The sequence below is a fragment of the Erinaceus europaeus genome, chromosome X (genome assembly GCF_950295315.1).
Source record: "Erinaceus europaeus chromosome X, mEriEur2.1, whole genome shotgun sequence".
NCBI classification, from domain to species: Eukaryota; Metazoa; Chordata; class Mammalia; order Eulipotyphla; family Erinaceidae; genus Erinaceus; species Erinaceus europaeus.
This window is the reverse complement of record NC_080185.1, coordinates 77466014-77482583: the sequence shown is the minus strand read 5'-3', so window position 1 is coordinate 77482583 and position 16570 is coordinate 77466014. Positions and strand designations below refer to the sequence as shown.

At 40.3% G+C, this 16570-nt stretch overlaps 1 protein-coding gene across 2 annotated transcripts in view; it reads right to left on the bottom strand.

Moving 5' to 3' along the window:
- Positions 1 to 16570, bottom strand: part of P2RY4 (pyrimidinergic receptor P2Y4) — a 575290-nt gene that overhangs the window by 272451 nt on the left and 286269 nt on the right. Inside the window, exon 4 of one of the 2 annotated variants that reach the window (XM_060182845.1) lies at positions 12075 to 12344. The exons of the other annotated variant lie outside the window; for it this stretch is intronic. The gene's annotated coding sequence lies outside the window, so the exon portion shown is untranslated. Of the gene's footprint in view, positions 1 to 12074; positions 12345 to 16570 lie in introns of those variants that run through there. 2 annotated transcript variants of the gene reach the window in all.

Genomic DNA, 16570 nt, shown 5'->3' with positions numbered 1-16570 from the left:
CTGTTCATGTTCCTGTACAAGCAGTTTTGATGACAATGGCCCCATAATACAATTTGAGATCTGGGAGTGTAGTGTGATGGTTCCAGTTCTGTTCTTCCTTCTCAAGATTGTTTTTGCAATTCTAGATCTTTTCTGGTTCCAGATAAACATTTGTGGCATTTCTTGTATTCTCCAGAAAAATGTGGTTGGTATCCTGATGGGGTTTGCATTAAATTTGTATATATCTCTGGGTAGTATATTCATTTTGATGATGTTAATTCTTCCAACTCATGAACATGGAATATCTTTCCACGTCTTTCTGTCTTTTTCTATTTCCTTGAGTAGTGATTCATAATTTTTCAGTATACAAGTCCTACACTTCTTTGGTTAGGTGTATTCCTAGATAGTTTGTAGATGTTTCTGTATTTGCGGTGGACCTAAATGCTCTAGCAGCACTCAGGTCTGGAAGGCTCACACATGCATCACAAATCAGCATTACCAAAATGCCTGCATGTATGTTCTTGCCATCCTGTGCCTTAAGAAAGGATTGTCTGGGTGCTGACTGGCATGCTTAGCTCTCTGACCAAATCCTAAAGGAATCATTCCTAGAGGGCAACTGATAAAAGAGAAACCAGGAATTGGACACTGGAAGAGTCTGCCACTGACTAACTTCTGCAGTACTTCCTACTGGAAACACTAGGTTTCTAGTCTCTGGGGGAACTTGGGAGTCACTGCCACATGAATGTCCCAGCAACCACTGAGTCTGGCCCACTTCTGACCTTTCCTTCTCAAGGAATCCTTATTAAGCCAGAGAGGGATGAACTGGGGTAAGCCCTGTGTGAAAGGAACTCAAGGCCAGACGTCAAATTACAAAGGGATACCAACAAGAAACAGTGAAAAGGATGCTCAGACATAAAGGGGTTGTGATTAACCAAGTAAATAACTAACCAGTTCACAGTGAACAATAAAAAAACACATCTACATTATGCCTATAAAAGAACATAAATGCACAACTTCACAGAAGAGTAAACAGAAGAGACAGAGTAAAGCCAGCAACTTGGCTATTCTTTTAACAAGTCAGGAAGGGTCTCTTGATAAGGTGGAATTTTAGATTGCTGAACATGTCTGCCCTATCTGTAATATGATTAAAATTGGTTTAGAAAATTGTGCTATATTTCAAGTGAATGCTGGTCTTTAAATGTAATTGCATTTGGCCATATATTTGACATTCTTGAAATTATTGCAGCTTGCATACAATACAGATATTTTTCCAGAATGAAATTTGATTTTTCAGTCGACACACAGAAAAACGCTTACAATTTGAACCTCTGATGGATGGTTCCTTCAGGGCTGCTCTCAGCTGGCTCTTTCTTTGCACTTCCTGCTCTTTCTGGAACTCTATACCAGTATTCATCAGGAGGGAAGCTTCCTGACCTTACATTTTAGAAACTATATTTCTCCTGGAAGTCAGAATCTGAGCTCTTATGACTACCCTCTTCTATGATTTTGCCAGCCTCAGACTACATGCCAGGTTGGAGCAGTTAGAGACTTTGTCTTTGTCATCTAGGACTTAAGACGTTGTTCTTGAATCTGAAATACCCAGAGCTGGTACTATGTTCATCCTTGGTCAGAACCACACCCCATTTAAAAAAATTTTTTTTGTATTATCTTTACTTATTTATTGGATAGAGTCAGCCAGAAATCGAGAAAGAAGGGGTTGATAGAGCAGGAGACAGACAGAGAGACACCTGCAAAACTTTTTCACCTCTTGCAAAGCTTTTCCCCTGTAGGTGGGGACTGGGGGCTTGAATCTGGGTCCTTGCACCTTGTAGTATGTATGCTCAACCAGGTGTGTCACCACCTGGCCCCAGAACCCCCCAGATTCTGTTAGAATTGCTTAATCATTTTCCCTCTCTACTGTGGTAGACACTGATGGTTACTCAGGATTTTGTCATCATTTTATAGATAGTTTTGAGAAAGGAATGTAAACAGGGTGAGGGGAGGATGTTACATTTCAGTAAGTCCCAAACTCTTCTCAAATGAACTCTGACTGTATAGGTGGTAATAGAACACAGCCTTCCTGTGTGATACTAAAGTCTTAAGACTTACAGGGACTGACTACAGACATTATCTAGTCAGTCCACAAATATTTTGAGCACCTGTCATGTGCCACGTAATATGCTCAATGTTGGAATGATAGATCCAAACCAAACGGTCCTTATTCCTCCTCAGGAGCTTCTAGTCTAGCAGATTAAAAATTTTAATTAATTAATTTGTATTCATTTATTTTACTATGCAGGAGGTTTTCAAACAACAGATGAGTGGCTGAGAAAGTTGTGGTATATAAGCACAGTGGAATACTACTCAGCTATTAAGAATGATGAAGTGGCCTTTTTCATCTCATCTTGGATGGAGTTTAAAGAAATCATGTTAAGTGAGATAAGCCAGAAATATAAATAGAGAAATAGAGAGACAGGCTGGGAGTACTGATTGAATTGCCAATGCACATGTTCAGGGGGGAAGTAATTACAGAAGCCAAATCTTCCACCTTCTGCATCCCACAATGACCTTGGCTCCATACTCCCAGAGGGTTAAAGAATAGGAAAGCTATCAGGGGAAGGGATGGGATACAGAGTTCTGGTGGTGGGAATTGTGCAAAGCTGTACCCTTCTTATCCTATGATTTTATCAATGTTTCCTTTTTATAAATAAAAAAAATTTTTTAAAGAATAGGAAGTGTTGTTAAAATTTCGGAGGCTCTTGCCGGGCTGGCTTGCTTCACGGCTGGTAACAGAGACGCGGAGACAACGGCTGGGCAGGGAAGCTGTATTTCTTTATTCAGGAACAACGATTCATAAACTAAGACAAACTAATCACCAAACAGAACTCTGCTGTCTCTTTGCAGCGGTGCAAGCACTCTCTCTTTTTCTCTGGAACTCAGGAACCCAGGAACTCTGTCTCTCTGGCACTCTCTCTTACTCTGTAACCCTGAAACTCTCGAACTCAGGAACTCTCTTTTCTCTCGAACTCAGGAACTCAGGAACTCTGTCTCTCTGGCACTCTCTCTTACTCTGTAACCCTGAAACTCTCAAACTCAGGAACTCAGGAACTCTGGCACTCTCGAACTCAGGAACCCTCTCTCTTACTCTCGAACTCTGAAACTCTCGCACTCTCGCACTCTCGAACTCCGGAACTCAGGAACTCTGTCACTGGGGAACTCAGGAACTCTCGGACTCCGGAACCCTCTCCCAGGGTCCCTTGGGGCGGGGCCAAGCAGGCCCGCGAAATTAACAGGACTCATCCAATTCTCTTGGAGGGGGAGGGCTAGAACAAGCCAATGTAAAGCATACGACAATTCCCCCTTTTCTTTTTAACTAAATGACTATAGTATCAAGGGTGTGGGGTGAACAGAAACATATATAACCAAAACCAGCATGTTGCCAAGGGAAGGCCTGAGGGGGCCATATCTGAAAAAAAAAACATTTCTTGCCTCTGGGGGGCTACTTGCCTCGACGGGCATTTGCATGGGGGCGGGGAACGGCCTAGGGTCCCAAAGGCAGCTGGCTGCAACTTACTTACTATGAAACAAAACTTGTTATTAGCATATCTACTGCACGATCTAACATTTCTAATAGAGAAGGAATTTGAGACTTTTACATATCAACAACGTCTTTTAACCTTTTGTTACACCCATTCAAGATGGAGACACACCCTAGGTGTGGGCCGGAGAGGAAACCTCAGGCATGAGAATAATTAGCATAGCCATTGTGCGATCTACCATTTCTAATAGAGAAGGTAGTGTTTTACATATCAACAAGTCTATTTAACCTTTTGTTTAGACCAACTTAGTTGAAATATATTGATTGTTAACTAATTTTTACCTCAGACTTTAAATGTAAGTTAATTTTTATCTTTATGAGAATTACGTTGAAAACCTTTTTCATTTATCTTTGACTAGTAAGAATTTAGCCTTAAAGCTACTGTTTACCAAACTTTAAACATACACATAAACATAGTCATTAATACACGAGGAGAGAAACCTTTGTTACGAAGACATGTCATTTTAAACACGAATTTAAATCTATATTGTCTTAGTTGTTGGGGGGGGGGGTTCACCATCCGGAGGTGGCTTCCCGTGCAGCTCCATTTCCGAGCAGCTCCACTTCTAGGAATTGCAGGTTGCGATCTCTGCACAAATCTCTGCATACTCCAGCTTGTCTGCCTTCAGACCGGACCGGCGGCTGGAGATCTCGTGTGCCCAGTTTTGGCAGGGAGCCCGGGGGTCCGGGAGGCCCGGGATGGTCCCAGAATTCATAGAAAGAGGGCAGGCAGGCCATCTTTGTAGAAGGCGTGGGCCTAGGTGCCCAGGGGTGGCGGCCATGATAGGCCGCCGCGGCCCTGCCCCATGGCCCTGCCATGTCTGCTGCCCTGTTTGCAGTGGCCGAGCAGCGTGGAGGGATCAAGCGTCCAGTGCCCTGCACCACGCGGTGGAGAGCCGGCTCCTGTGGGCTGGCCTCAGGCTCCAGCATGTTGGCATCGGGCTCCAGCATGTTGGCCTCAGGCTCCAGCATGTTGGCATCGGGCTCCAGCATGTTGGCATCGGGCTCTAGCGTGCTGGCATCGGGCTCTTGCATGGTGGCGTAGGCCTCCTGCGGGCTGCGGGGCTGCGGGGTTGCTGGCGCGGTGCGCGGGGTTGTCTGGGCGCAGCCGGCTGGCTGGCTGTTTGACCAGGTGGAAACAGCAGCTCCGCGCCTTGCCTCCCGCCCGCTGGCTCTTCCCGCTGGCTGTTCTGAGTTCGCCCGAGCGAGTGGAAACCACAGAGTGGTCCAGAGATAAATGTTCCAGAAACAGCAAAACAGTCTCGTGAAGAAAGAGCAGAGGCCTTTGGAGATCTCTTCACAAGCAGAAGAGAAGGCCATAGTACATAGGTAGCCAAATTGTCTTTACTTATCTGAGAGATGCGCAGGTCAGGTCCACGTGGGCGCCATTTGTTGTTAAAATTTCCGGACGGCTCCAGCTGGCCGGGCTGGCTTCACGGTGGTGAACAGAGACGCGGAGACAACGGCTGGGCAGGGAAGCTGTATTTCTTTATTCAGGAACAACGATTCATAAACTAAGACAAACTAATCACCAAACAGAACTCTGCTGTCTCTTTGCGGCGGCGCAAGCACTCTCTCTTTTTCTCTGGAACTCAGGAACCCAGGAACTCTGTCTCTCTGGCACTCTCTCTTACTCTGTAACCCTGAAACTCTCGAACTCAGGAACTCTCTTTTCTCTCGAACTCAGGAACTCAGGAACTCTGTCTCTCTGGCACTCTCTCTTACTCTGTAACCCTGAAACTCTCGAACTCAGGAACTCAGGAACTCTGGCACTCTCGAACTCAGGAACCCTCTCTCTTACTCTCGAACTCTGAAACTCTCGCACTCTCGCACTCTCGAACTCCGGAACTCAGGAACTCTGTCACTGGGGAACTCAGGAACTCTCGGACTCCGGAACCATCTCCCAGGGTCCCTTGGGGCGGGGCCAAGCAGGCCCGCGAAATTAACAGGACTCATCCAATTCTCTTGGAGGGGGAGGGCTAGAACAAGCCAATGTAAAGCATACGACAAGGAAGGCTATCAGGGGAAGGGAAAGGATACAGAGTTCTGGTGGTGGGAATTGTGTGGAGTTGTACCCCTCTTATCCTATGGTTTAGTCAATGTTTCCTTTTTATTTATAAAAATTATAAAGAAGGAGAAAAATATATAAATCAGTCAATGTGATTCACCATATCAAGAAAAGTAAGACCAAAAACCACATGGTCGTTAATAGATGCAGAGAAAGCCTTTGACAAATTCCAACATCCCTTTATGATCAAAATACTACAAAAATGGGAATAGATGGAAAATTCCTCAAGATAGTGGAGTCTATATATAGCAAACCTACAGCCAACATCATACTTAATGGTGAAAAACTGGAAGCATTTCACTTCAGATCAGGTACTAGACAGGGCTGCCCACCATTATTATTCATATTATTTATTAGTATTCATTATTAATCACCATTATTTTTCAACATAGTGTTGGAAATTCTTGCCATAGCAATCAGGCAGGATCAAGGAATTAAAGGGGTACAGACTGGAAGATTAAAAGTCAAACTCTCCTTATTTGCAGACAATATGATTGTGTACACAGAAAAAAACTAAGGAATCCAGCAAGATGCTTTTGGAAATCATCAGGCGAGACAGTAATGTGTTAGGCTACAAAATTAACATTCAAAAGTCAGCGACATTCCTCTATGCAAAAACTAAGTTAAAAGAGGATGAAATCCAGAAATCAGTTCCTTTACTACAGCAACAAAAATAACAAACTATCTAGGAATAAACCTAACCAAAGAAGTGTAGGACTTGTATACTGAAAAATTATGAATCACTACTCAAGGAAATAGAAAAAGACAGAAAGACGTGGAAAGATATTCCATGTTCATGAGTTGGAAGAATTAACATCATCAAAATGAATATACTACCCAGAGATATATACAAATTTAATGCAAACCCCATCAGGATACCAACCACATTTTTCTGGAGAATACAAGAAATGCCACAAATGTTTATCTGGAACCAGAAAAGATCTAGAATTGCAAAAACAATCTTGAGAAGGAAGAACAGAACTGGAACCATCACACTACACTCCCAGATCTCAAATTGTATTATGGGGCCATTGTCATCAAAACTGCTTGTACAGGAACATGAACAGACACACTGACCAGTGGAATAGAATTCAGAGCCCAGAAGTAAGCCCCCACACCTATGGACACCTAACTTTTGTCAAAGGTACTCAGACTATTAAATGGGGAAAGCAGAGTCTCTTCAACAAATGGTGCTGGGAAAAAGTGGGTTGAAACATGCAGAAGAATGAAACTGAACCACTTTATTTCCCCAAACACAAAAGTAAATTACAAGTGGATCAAGGACTTGAATGTTAGACCATAAACTATAAGATACTTAGAGGAAAATTTTGGCAGAACTCTTTTCTGAATAAATTTTAAAGACATCTTCAATGAAACGAATCCAATTACAAAGAATTCTAAGAGAAGTATAAACCTATGGGACTACATCAAATTAAAAAGCTTCTGCACAGCAAAAGAAACCAATACCCAAAGAGACCTCTCACAGAATGGAAGAAGATCTTTACATGCCAAATATCAGACAAGAGTTTAATAACCAAAATATATAAAAAGCTTGCCAAATTCAACCAGAAGAAAACAAATAATCCCAGTAGCCAGAGTGGAAGAAGCCTAGATGCCCATCAACAAAATTTATGGTATATATACTCCATGGAGTATTACTCGGATATCAAAAATATGAAATTGTGTACTTTGGGACAAAATGGAACTGGAGGTGATTATGCTTAGCAAAATAAGTTAAGAGATCATATACAGCTACCAGATAATCTTCCTCATATGTGGAGTCTAAAGATATGATACACATGAACTTGAAAAAAAGATGCAAACAAACTGTTTCTAATACTTATGAGAAGTATAGTGTTTATCTTTGGTAGGTGGGAGAGTAGGTATACGGAACTTTGGTGATAGGTGTGCTGTGAAACTATACACTGTAATCTTATAATATTGTAACCTACTATTAATTACAAATACAAAAAAAAATGGGGGAAAGTAAGATTGACTTCTGAACTGGTGATGACACAGAGCAATGGGTTATCACATTCTAGATACAGTTCCAGGCCGTTAAGGTACTGAAGTGGAGGAAACTTATCAAGAAAGTATCTTGAGAATTCTGCTTACTATATTCAGGTAGGATATGGCAATATAATGCAACTTGGGCTGAATATTATGTCAATGGCAACTGCTAGACAGATCTACTTAGTCACCACTTGGTTATAACTAATAAACCATTAAACTAGACATGAGCAATTTTATTCCAGCAAGATCAGAAAAATATCAGAGAGAATAAAATTGAGATGGTTTGGGGTAGGAGAAGTAAGCTGATACTTAGATATTTTTGACTCAGATCTGACACCTGCAATTGGTATGCCCCATCCAACTCCTCAGCTACAGACAATAGCAAGCCTTTAGGACTCAAGTGGAGCTGCCACAGGCTGAGAAGGTTGAAGGCAGAGATGCAGTGAAGAGAATTCCTGGCCAAAGTGAACAACAGGGGCAAGCCATCAGATTTCTGGAATGTGGTTATTGTTCTGTCTAACAACATAGCAAAAGGATATAAGATGTGCCATAGGCCAGGTAAATTACCTGGCTATATGAGAGAAGACTTGCCAATGAAGTAAGTATGGCTACCAATAAATAGTCATATTTTCATTGTTTAATTAGGCAAGTGGGGCTTTATAAGCCAGTTGTCACATGGGTGTAATTTTACATATTCCCATGATAGGTACACCACTCCAACTACCAACCCAGGTCTTCCTCCACCATTGGGTACTGGGCTCCCAATACCTTTCTAATCACCTGTCTCACCCCATCATGTCACTACTAAGGCAATCAACTGAGAGATCCAGGACCTGAAGGTGACAAAAAAACTAGAACAGTCTGTTTTTTAACCTGATGGTTATGGTTCAGAAAGTTAGAGGAAAAGATGAAAGGAGGAGCCAAAAAAGCTGTGGGAGGGAGTCTGAGGCCATAAGTTCAATCCTTAGTTTGGCATCAGTTGTGCCATATTCCCCATGGCTTTTAGAAGGTTGTGAGAGAGGTCAAGTTGTTTCACAATCCATGGGAGCTCTTCCAGAAAAGTTTGGAAATCAAAGTCATGGCAGGAAACAGCCCATCATGGAAAAGAGTATCCTGAGAACTAGAGAGTGGGGTAGTGTTGGAAAGGAATTTCTGAGTCTCATTTACTCAAAAGTAAAAGTCTTGAAGATCTCTCTTACCTTTTCACACTAAGTAATTGTTCTATTTTTAAATGAAAAAAAAAAAAACTCAAAGAACCAAGTGACCTGTCTAGTACACAGGATTTTAACATCTGGCTGGCTCAAAGCCTATGCCTTTTCTATTTGTTGTCTCATTGAATACACACACACACACACACACACACATATATATATGTGTGTGTGTGTGTATATATATATACATAATGTATTTATTTTTAATTTCTTTATTGGGGGATTAATGCTTTACAATCAACAGTAAAATACAATAGTTTGTGCATGCATAACATTTCCACATAACAGTATAACCCCCACTAAGTCCTCCTCAGCCATCATGATTCAGGACCTGAACCCTCACCCTCCCACCCCAGAGTTTTTTACCTTGGTGCAATACATCAACTGCAGTCCAAGTTCTGCTTAGAGTTTTCCCTTCCGAATTATGATTGGGCCCTGCTGTTGGGTCAGTTCAGTTTTCCTCGAAACCATGGACTGAGATTGAACTTTAGCACACTTTAACTAGGTCCATGCCAGAGTTAGAAGTGTTGACATAGAATGGGAAAAAAATCAAAAGCCAACAATTCTAACTGGAAAAAGAAGGCTGAGAAGGTGAGGAGGAGATGAAGACCTTTGAAAGTGAAGAGGAAACAGGTAGAGAGTGTGGTGGGGGTTTTCTACCAACTTGGGATGCCAGGAAACTTACAAACTGGGATGCCCTCCCAGACTGATCTATAAATTTCCTCAGTTCTTGGGAGTCATTGAAGGGAAAATGTCACTGAAAGGGAATTCCAAGTTCTGAGGGGAAAAAAAAACTCTGAACTCCAATTCCTTCAAGACTAGGGAAAAAGGGAAGGAAGGGAGGAGGAACATTAGGAGGACCATAGTTTTGGTTGTGACTTGGATGGGAGGAGAGGGCAGGACCATAGAGGGGATGGGCGTATATATTTATTATATATATATATATATATATATATATATATATATATATATATATATATATATATATATATATATATATAATGGTCAGCCCATGTCTGTGCCCTTGGGAAAGCTGCTGCATTTTCCAATGAAGGTAATGGGGGCATGGGAATCTGGTGTTAGGAGTGTTGTCTAAATATACTCCTGTTATCTCATAATTTTGTATATCAATATTAAGTCACTAATAAAAAATCCTCTCAGTTTCTGTATCATGGAACTCTGGCTCAAAGATAAGAGGGTAGTTAGAAGTGGGTGGCAAGACTGAATCTGGTGTGGGCCTCCTGCCACCTGAAAGGCATTGAGCTGGATGTCTCTCCCTCTTACTTATCTACTTAATTAGTGGCAAGCCCTGTGGGGAATAGAAAAACTTCAAATCTCACCCATATTAAAATACAAAAACTGTACTATGACTTCTTTCTTAGGCCCTAGCTCTCCTTCTTTTTAAAGGCAAGCTCTTGGAAAAGTTTGGTTGCTGATTTCTTCCTCTGAAACATATCCACAACTTCCTTCAATCCTTCATATTCATACCTTCAAATTTTCTAATCTAACTCCCTATCACCTTTTATCTTAATCCAAGCTATGACCTGCCTCAAGGCAACTGAACCTCCAACTTAACAACTGTAATAATTACTTTGCTTAAAAGTCTAGATGTCCCCTCACTATCCAATCAAATCCAGCCTGTCATACTCTGGCCCCTAAATTTGTTTCTTTATTTCCTGCCACTCCTCAACAAGAAACTTACATTTTTGTTATACTTAGCTTACAGTTATTATAATTTAGTCATATTATTTCATACCTCTTTGATTTACACATCATTCTTTGCCCCTAGAATACTTTTTATAAACTGTCTAGTAGAATTTGACTTGTCCTTCAAACTGCAACCAAAACATGATCTCTTTTGGGAAGCCTTCTTTCTGTGGATGTGTGTGTCCTTTTTATCTTATTTTCCACTTTATTGATGTTTTAACAGTGCTTTGCAATATTACAAGATTTCAGGAATACACTTTTATACCAGTATATGGTATGTGTAAGTCACTGCACCCTCCAACAAATTTATACATCTCCCTCATAGCTATCACAGTTCTCACAAATTCTAGGAGACCATTTGGTTACCATTTTTTCCAACTACATTTGTTTTAGTCATCTGTATTCCACATATTAGTGAAACAATACTATCTTTCACCTCTTGCCTATTTCACTTAGTATTAACACTTCCATTTGTAAAGTCTTCTTGAGCTCCCAACTTTTCTTGGTTTCAGTCTCTATCACCTAGACCACATCTACCTTATGCTACCTGCCCAGTTCCTGTCATATCTAGTCTTGTTCATTCTTACTTCTAACCAAGATTTTTATTTGTTTGAAGCTTATTTTTTACCAGTCTACTCTTACTATGTATGCATCATCCTGTCACATCACCCTGTAAGTTTGATATGTTATTATCCCTGTTTTACTTCTGAGAAAACTAAGACTTAAAAGATCTAAATCAGTTACATAGTATCACCCAGTATACAGGTCTAATAGGTAGTAGAGTAGAGTAGAGTAGAGTAGAGTAGAGTAGAGTAGAGTAGAGTAGAGTAGAGTAGAGTAGAGTAGAGTAGAGATCCAAACTCAGGTTGATTTAAGATTTGACTATGATCCTAATCTTTTTACTCAATGAAAGAGTATAATAAAACTGGGAGAGGTTTTATGAAGCTGGGAAGCAGTATTGATGAAATCTTTTCAGGTTTATGGGTCTGATTTTCTAGGGATTTCAGTCATCTTGGGATAGTCCAATGAATAGTATCTGTGACTTATTCCAAGTTAGATAACAGGATAGGGTAGGAAAGAAGCTACTATCTTTCTATGCTGAAAAACATGAAAAACTTTGGGCAGTTACTGACACTGCCTTTTTCAGAAGTTTACACAAAATCCAGTGGCCAAGCCTAGGTAGAAAAGGTCAAAAAGTTCTGGCCAAGACCAACACTTAACAGAAAGGCTGAGAGCTGTGGAGCAAATGAGGTATGTGTTCAGGCTTCAGATGCCACCTGGTGGTGAGCCATGGAGAGACACTCGGATGGGACTAGGGGAGAGAGATTGCTAAATGAACTGGGTCCTGACACATTGCATTTACTCATCAGTCATCTGTCTGTTTATTTCTTCTTTCACTTAAAAAATATATATTCTTTTTTTATTTAAGAAAGGATTAATTAACAAAACCATAAGGTAGGAGGGGTACAACTCCACACAATTCCCACCACCCAATCTCCATAACCCACCCCTTCCCCTGATAGCTTTCCCATTCTCTATCCCTCTGGGAACATGGACCCAGGGTCATTGAGGGTGGCAGAAGGTAGAAGGTCTGGCTTCTGTAATTGCTTCCCCGCTGAACAAGGGCGTTGACTGGTTGGCCCATACTCCCAGTCTGCCTCTCTCTTTCCCTAGTAGGGTGTGTCTCTGGGGAAGCTGAGCTCCAGGACACATTGGTGGGGTCTTCAATCCAGGGAAGCCTGGCCAGCATCCTGGTGGCATCTGGAACCTGGTGATTGAAAATAGAGTTAAGATATGAAGCCAAACAAATTGTTGAGCAATCATGGACCCAAAGCTTGGAATAGTGGAGAGGAAGTGTTAGGGAGGTACTCACTGCAAACTCTAGTGTACTTCTGCTTTCAGGTATATATTTTGCAGTAGTTTATGGATACGTGTGAGCATAAGCTCTCTCTCACAGAAACTGGTGTATATCTAGGTTATGGGAGTTTGTTAGAAAGTGAACCACCTGAGATGAAATTAGAGTGTACTATAAAAGGAAAGGTCTCACCCGAGAAATGAAGCTGAAGGGTTGTCATTCCACACGTGAAGTCTCTGGACACAGTCTGAGGTGAAGCATGTTGAGGTGGCAATCGTTGCATTGGTTAGGTTGTGATCGGTGGATGCAATATTATTTGGTATGGATTGGGAGACGCATACGGGAAAGTGGGCCCTAAAAATATATATTCTATCGGGTACATTGTAGGCATGATGAGCAAAACTAGAATGCCTATTGTCATTGAGCCCACATGTTAGCAATGAAAGATAGACAAAAAAAATAAAATAAGCAGTTAAACTGTATGTTAGATGGTGATGGGTGCTATGGAGGAAAAATAAGAGAAAGTAAAATTGCAGAGGCTTTGTCATTTTTAACATGTCATTTAACTCTCAAAGGAAAGGGAAAAATCCATGATAAAAATGTATCTGAAATTAAAGAAGAGATATATTACAAGTGATATTGCAGAAAACAAAGGGTATAAAATAATAGTATGAGCATCTATATGAAAACAAATAGATGTACAGAGATGTCAGGCATGGAATGCCAACCCTTCACCCTCATCACTCGGGTGAAACCTTTCCTTTCATGGTATTCTCTAATTCCATTCCAGGAGGTTCACTTCCTAACAAAGTCCCAAAACCTAAATATAGGCCAGGTCCCATAAGATAAAGCATATGTTCACATGTATCCATAAATTAGGGCAAAATATATACCTGAAAGAAAAAATACACAAGTCTGTAGTGAGTCAGTATCAAGTTCATAATGAAATAGTGTCCACTTAGACTTAGATACCCTCCTCACCTACTTCCTATTACAGTATTCTCACTCCAAAGCTAACTTTAGCAAAGCAAGGACTGCAAAAGCTTAATAAGGGCAAGAGACTGGCATACTTTAATGATGACTCTTTAGTCACTACCAGGCCATTCCACCAGATGGGGCCCTAATCGGGCAGTCATGAGATTCCCCAACAGACTTGATGGGTCTAGAACTCAAATAAATCCCTCTCTCCATTGTTACTGGTCATTTCTATCAGGATCAACAAAATAGACCCCTTTGTGGGCCCCCATAGGACCTTGCCCTCAACTTGGATCAATAATGGTAATGTCCCATCCTCCAAAGGGAAGATGGACAACATATTCTATGCTACACCTGAGGAAGATGGGTCGATACTGGGGCAGCATGGAATGTTTGTACTCATGACCACAGAATGTGAGCTCAGATCTACAGGGATACAGAGGTCACATATGCTCCTAAACTGATTATGGCCCCAGATTACATCAAATTGATGGGGTTTACAGTCAACAATATTTATACCCCTTCCCCATATTAGAGAGCTACTCTCTTCCCTGATCCAGCTTTCTGATCCTTTTCCCAGCCATAGCATCATCTCCCCAGACAATAATTAGGATCCACCTGCATATCAGATTTCAGGCTCAGACAAAAACAAACAAACAAACAAAAACACTAGTGTAGCTACAGGCCCTTTGAAATATAACTAAAATATGCCTACTAGTTATCTACAAAATGGAGGACCACCCCCCAACTCTTCATCTGCACTATTCCAGCCTTTAGCTCCATGATTGTTCAACAATTTGTTTGCCTTTGTATGTTAACTCTCTTGTCAGCCACCAGGTTCCAGATGCTAGCAGGATGCGACCAGACTTCCCTGGACAGACAACCCCACCAATGTGTCCTGGAGCTCCACCTCCCCAGAGCCCTTCCCCACTAGGGAAAGAGAGAGGCAGGCTAGGAGTATGGATCGACCTGTCAATGCCCGTGTTCAGTGGGGAAGCAATTTCAGAAGCCAGACCTTCAACCTTCTGCATCTTACAATGATCTTGGGTCCATACTCCCAGAGGGATAAAGAATAGGAAAGCTATCATGGGAGGGGATAGTATACGGAGGTCTGGTGGTAGGAACTGTGCAAAGCTATACCCCTCTTATCCTATGGTTTTGTCAATGTTTCCTTTTTATAAATAAAAATTAAAAAAAAAACAACAAATAGAGCTACCTAGAAAAAGTGTAAACATTCTTTCAACCTCCCAAGAGTTAGCCAATGGGAAATAGATAACCTGAACAGACTAATCACAATTTCAGAAATCAAATCAGTAGTCAAGTCTCCCCCAAGAACTAAAATACAGGTTTAAATTACTTCAGCGATGATTCTACAAAACTTTCAAAGAAGAACTAACACATATCCTTTTCAAATTTTTCCCAAAATATCCAGGGGGACACTCCCAAGTACATTGTATGAGGCCAATATCACTCTGATCACCAAAGAAGGAAAGGACACTATAAAAAAGAACTGTAGAGTAATATTCTTGGTGGACATTAATGTGAAAAATCCTAAACAAAATCTTCACAAATCAAATTCAACAACACACCAAAAAGAATCCATTAAGACATAGTGGGATTCTTCCCAGGGATTCAGGAATGGATCAATATACATAAATTCAACAATGTAATACACTACATCAACAACAAAAGATAAAAAAGCATTATTTCATATATATATATATATATATATATACACATATATTTCCCCCAAAAGCAAGATTCAACGTCCATTTATAATAAAATCTTTAATAAATCAATATAATAAAGTCCATATACAATAGACCCACAGCTAACATCGTATCTAGTAGTGAAAAAATCTGTTCAACATGATTCTGGAAGTTTTTTCCACAGCAATCAAGCAACTTGCAAATTTGGATTCCTTTAGTACCTTTTGTTGCTTGATACTAAAGGAATCTAAATTTGGAAGAAAGAAATTAAGCTATCACTATTTAGAAGTACCATGAAAATATTCATAGAAATCCCTAGAGACTCCACAATAGGTTAGTAGAAACAATCAATAAATTAAATATATGGGCAGTATACAAAAATTAATATACATAATTCTGTGGAATCTGTATACACAAATGATGAATCAGAAGGAAAAAAAGTAATCCCATTTCCAATTGCAGTGAAAATGATAAAGTTCCTCAGAGTAAATCTGCAAAAGAGATAACAGACCTGACCTATACAGTGAAAGTTGTAGAATATTACTTAAAAAATAAAGGGAGACAAAAGGAAATGGAAGGATATATTATGTTTAGAAAAAAGAATACGGCAGGGAAGATAACATAATGGTTATGCAAAAAGACTTTCATGCTTTAGGTTTCAAAGTCTCAGGTTCAGTCCCCTGCACCACCATTAAGTCAGAGCTGAACAGTGCTCTGGTAAAAATAAAATTTAAAAAAAGAATAATACATACTGTTAAATGGTCACCTTACAGGTTGGCAAAATGGTTCAATTGAATACTGTATTGTTTTGCCATGTACATGACCTAGGTTTGAGCACAGTCCCCACTACACTGAAGGAAGCATTGGTGCTGTGGTGTCTTTCCCTCTCTCCCTTTGCCTTTTGTCTGTCTCCATCTATAAATAAATTTTAAAATGACCATCTTACCGAAGTAATTTATAGATTCAATGCAATCCCTATTAAATTTACAATGGCATTCTTCAAAGAAATTAAACAATTATAAAATTTGTGTGGAACCACAAATACCATGCACAGTCAAAGCAATTCTGAGAGATAAAAACGGAGTTATCACATGCCCTGACTTCAAGCTATATTAAGCACCAACACTAATTATACCTGTCTAACACTGGCTCAAAAACCAAACACTCAGACCAACAATAGAGAGGTTAGAAATAAATGTGCACGTATATGAGTATCTAATATATGACAAAAGTGTCAAACCCATACCATATGTGAAAGAAAACTTCTTCAACAAATGTTTCTGGGGAAACTGAATAACCATATGTATAAAAATCAAACTAGACCACTGCTTAACACCATGCACCAAAATTAACTCAAGCTGGACCAAAGACACAAATATTAGACCTGAAACTATAAAATATATTTAAAAATTCTCAGTGAAATGCTTTAAGACCTTAATATCAAAGCTTTATTGG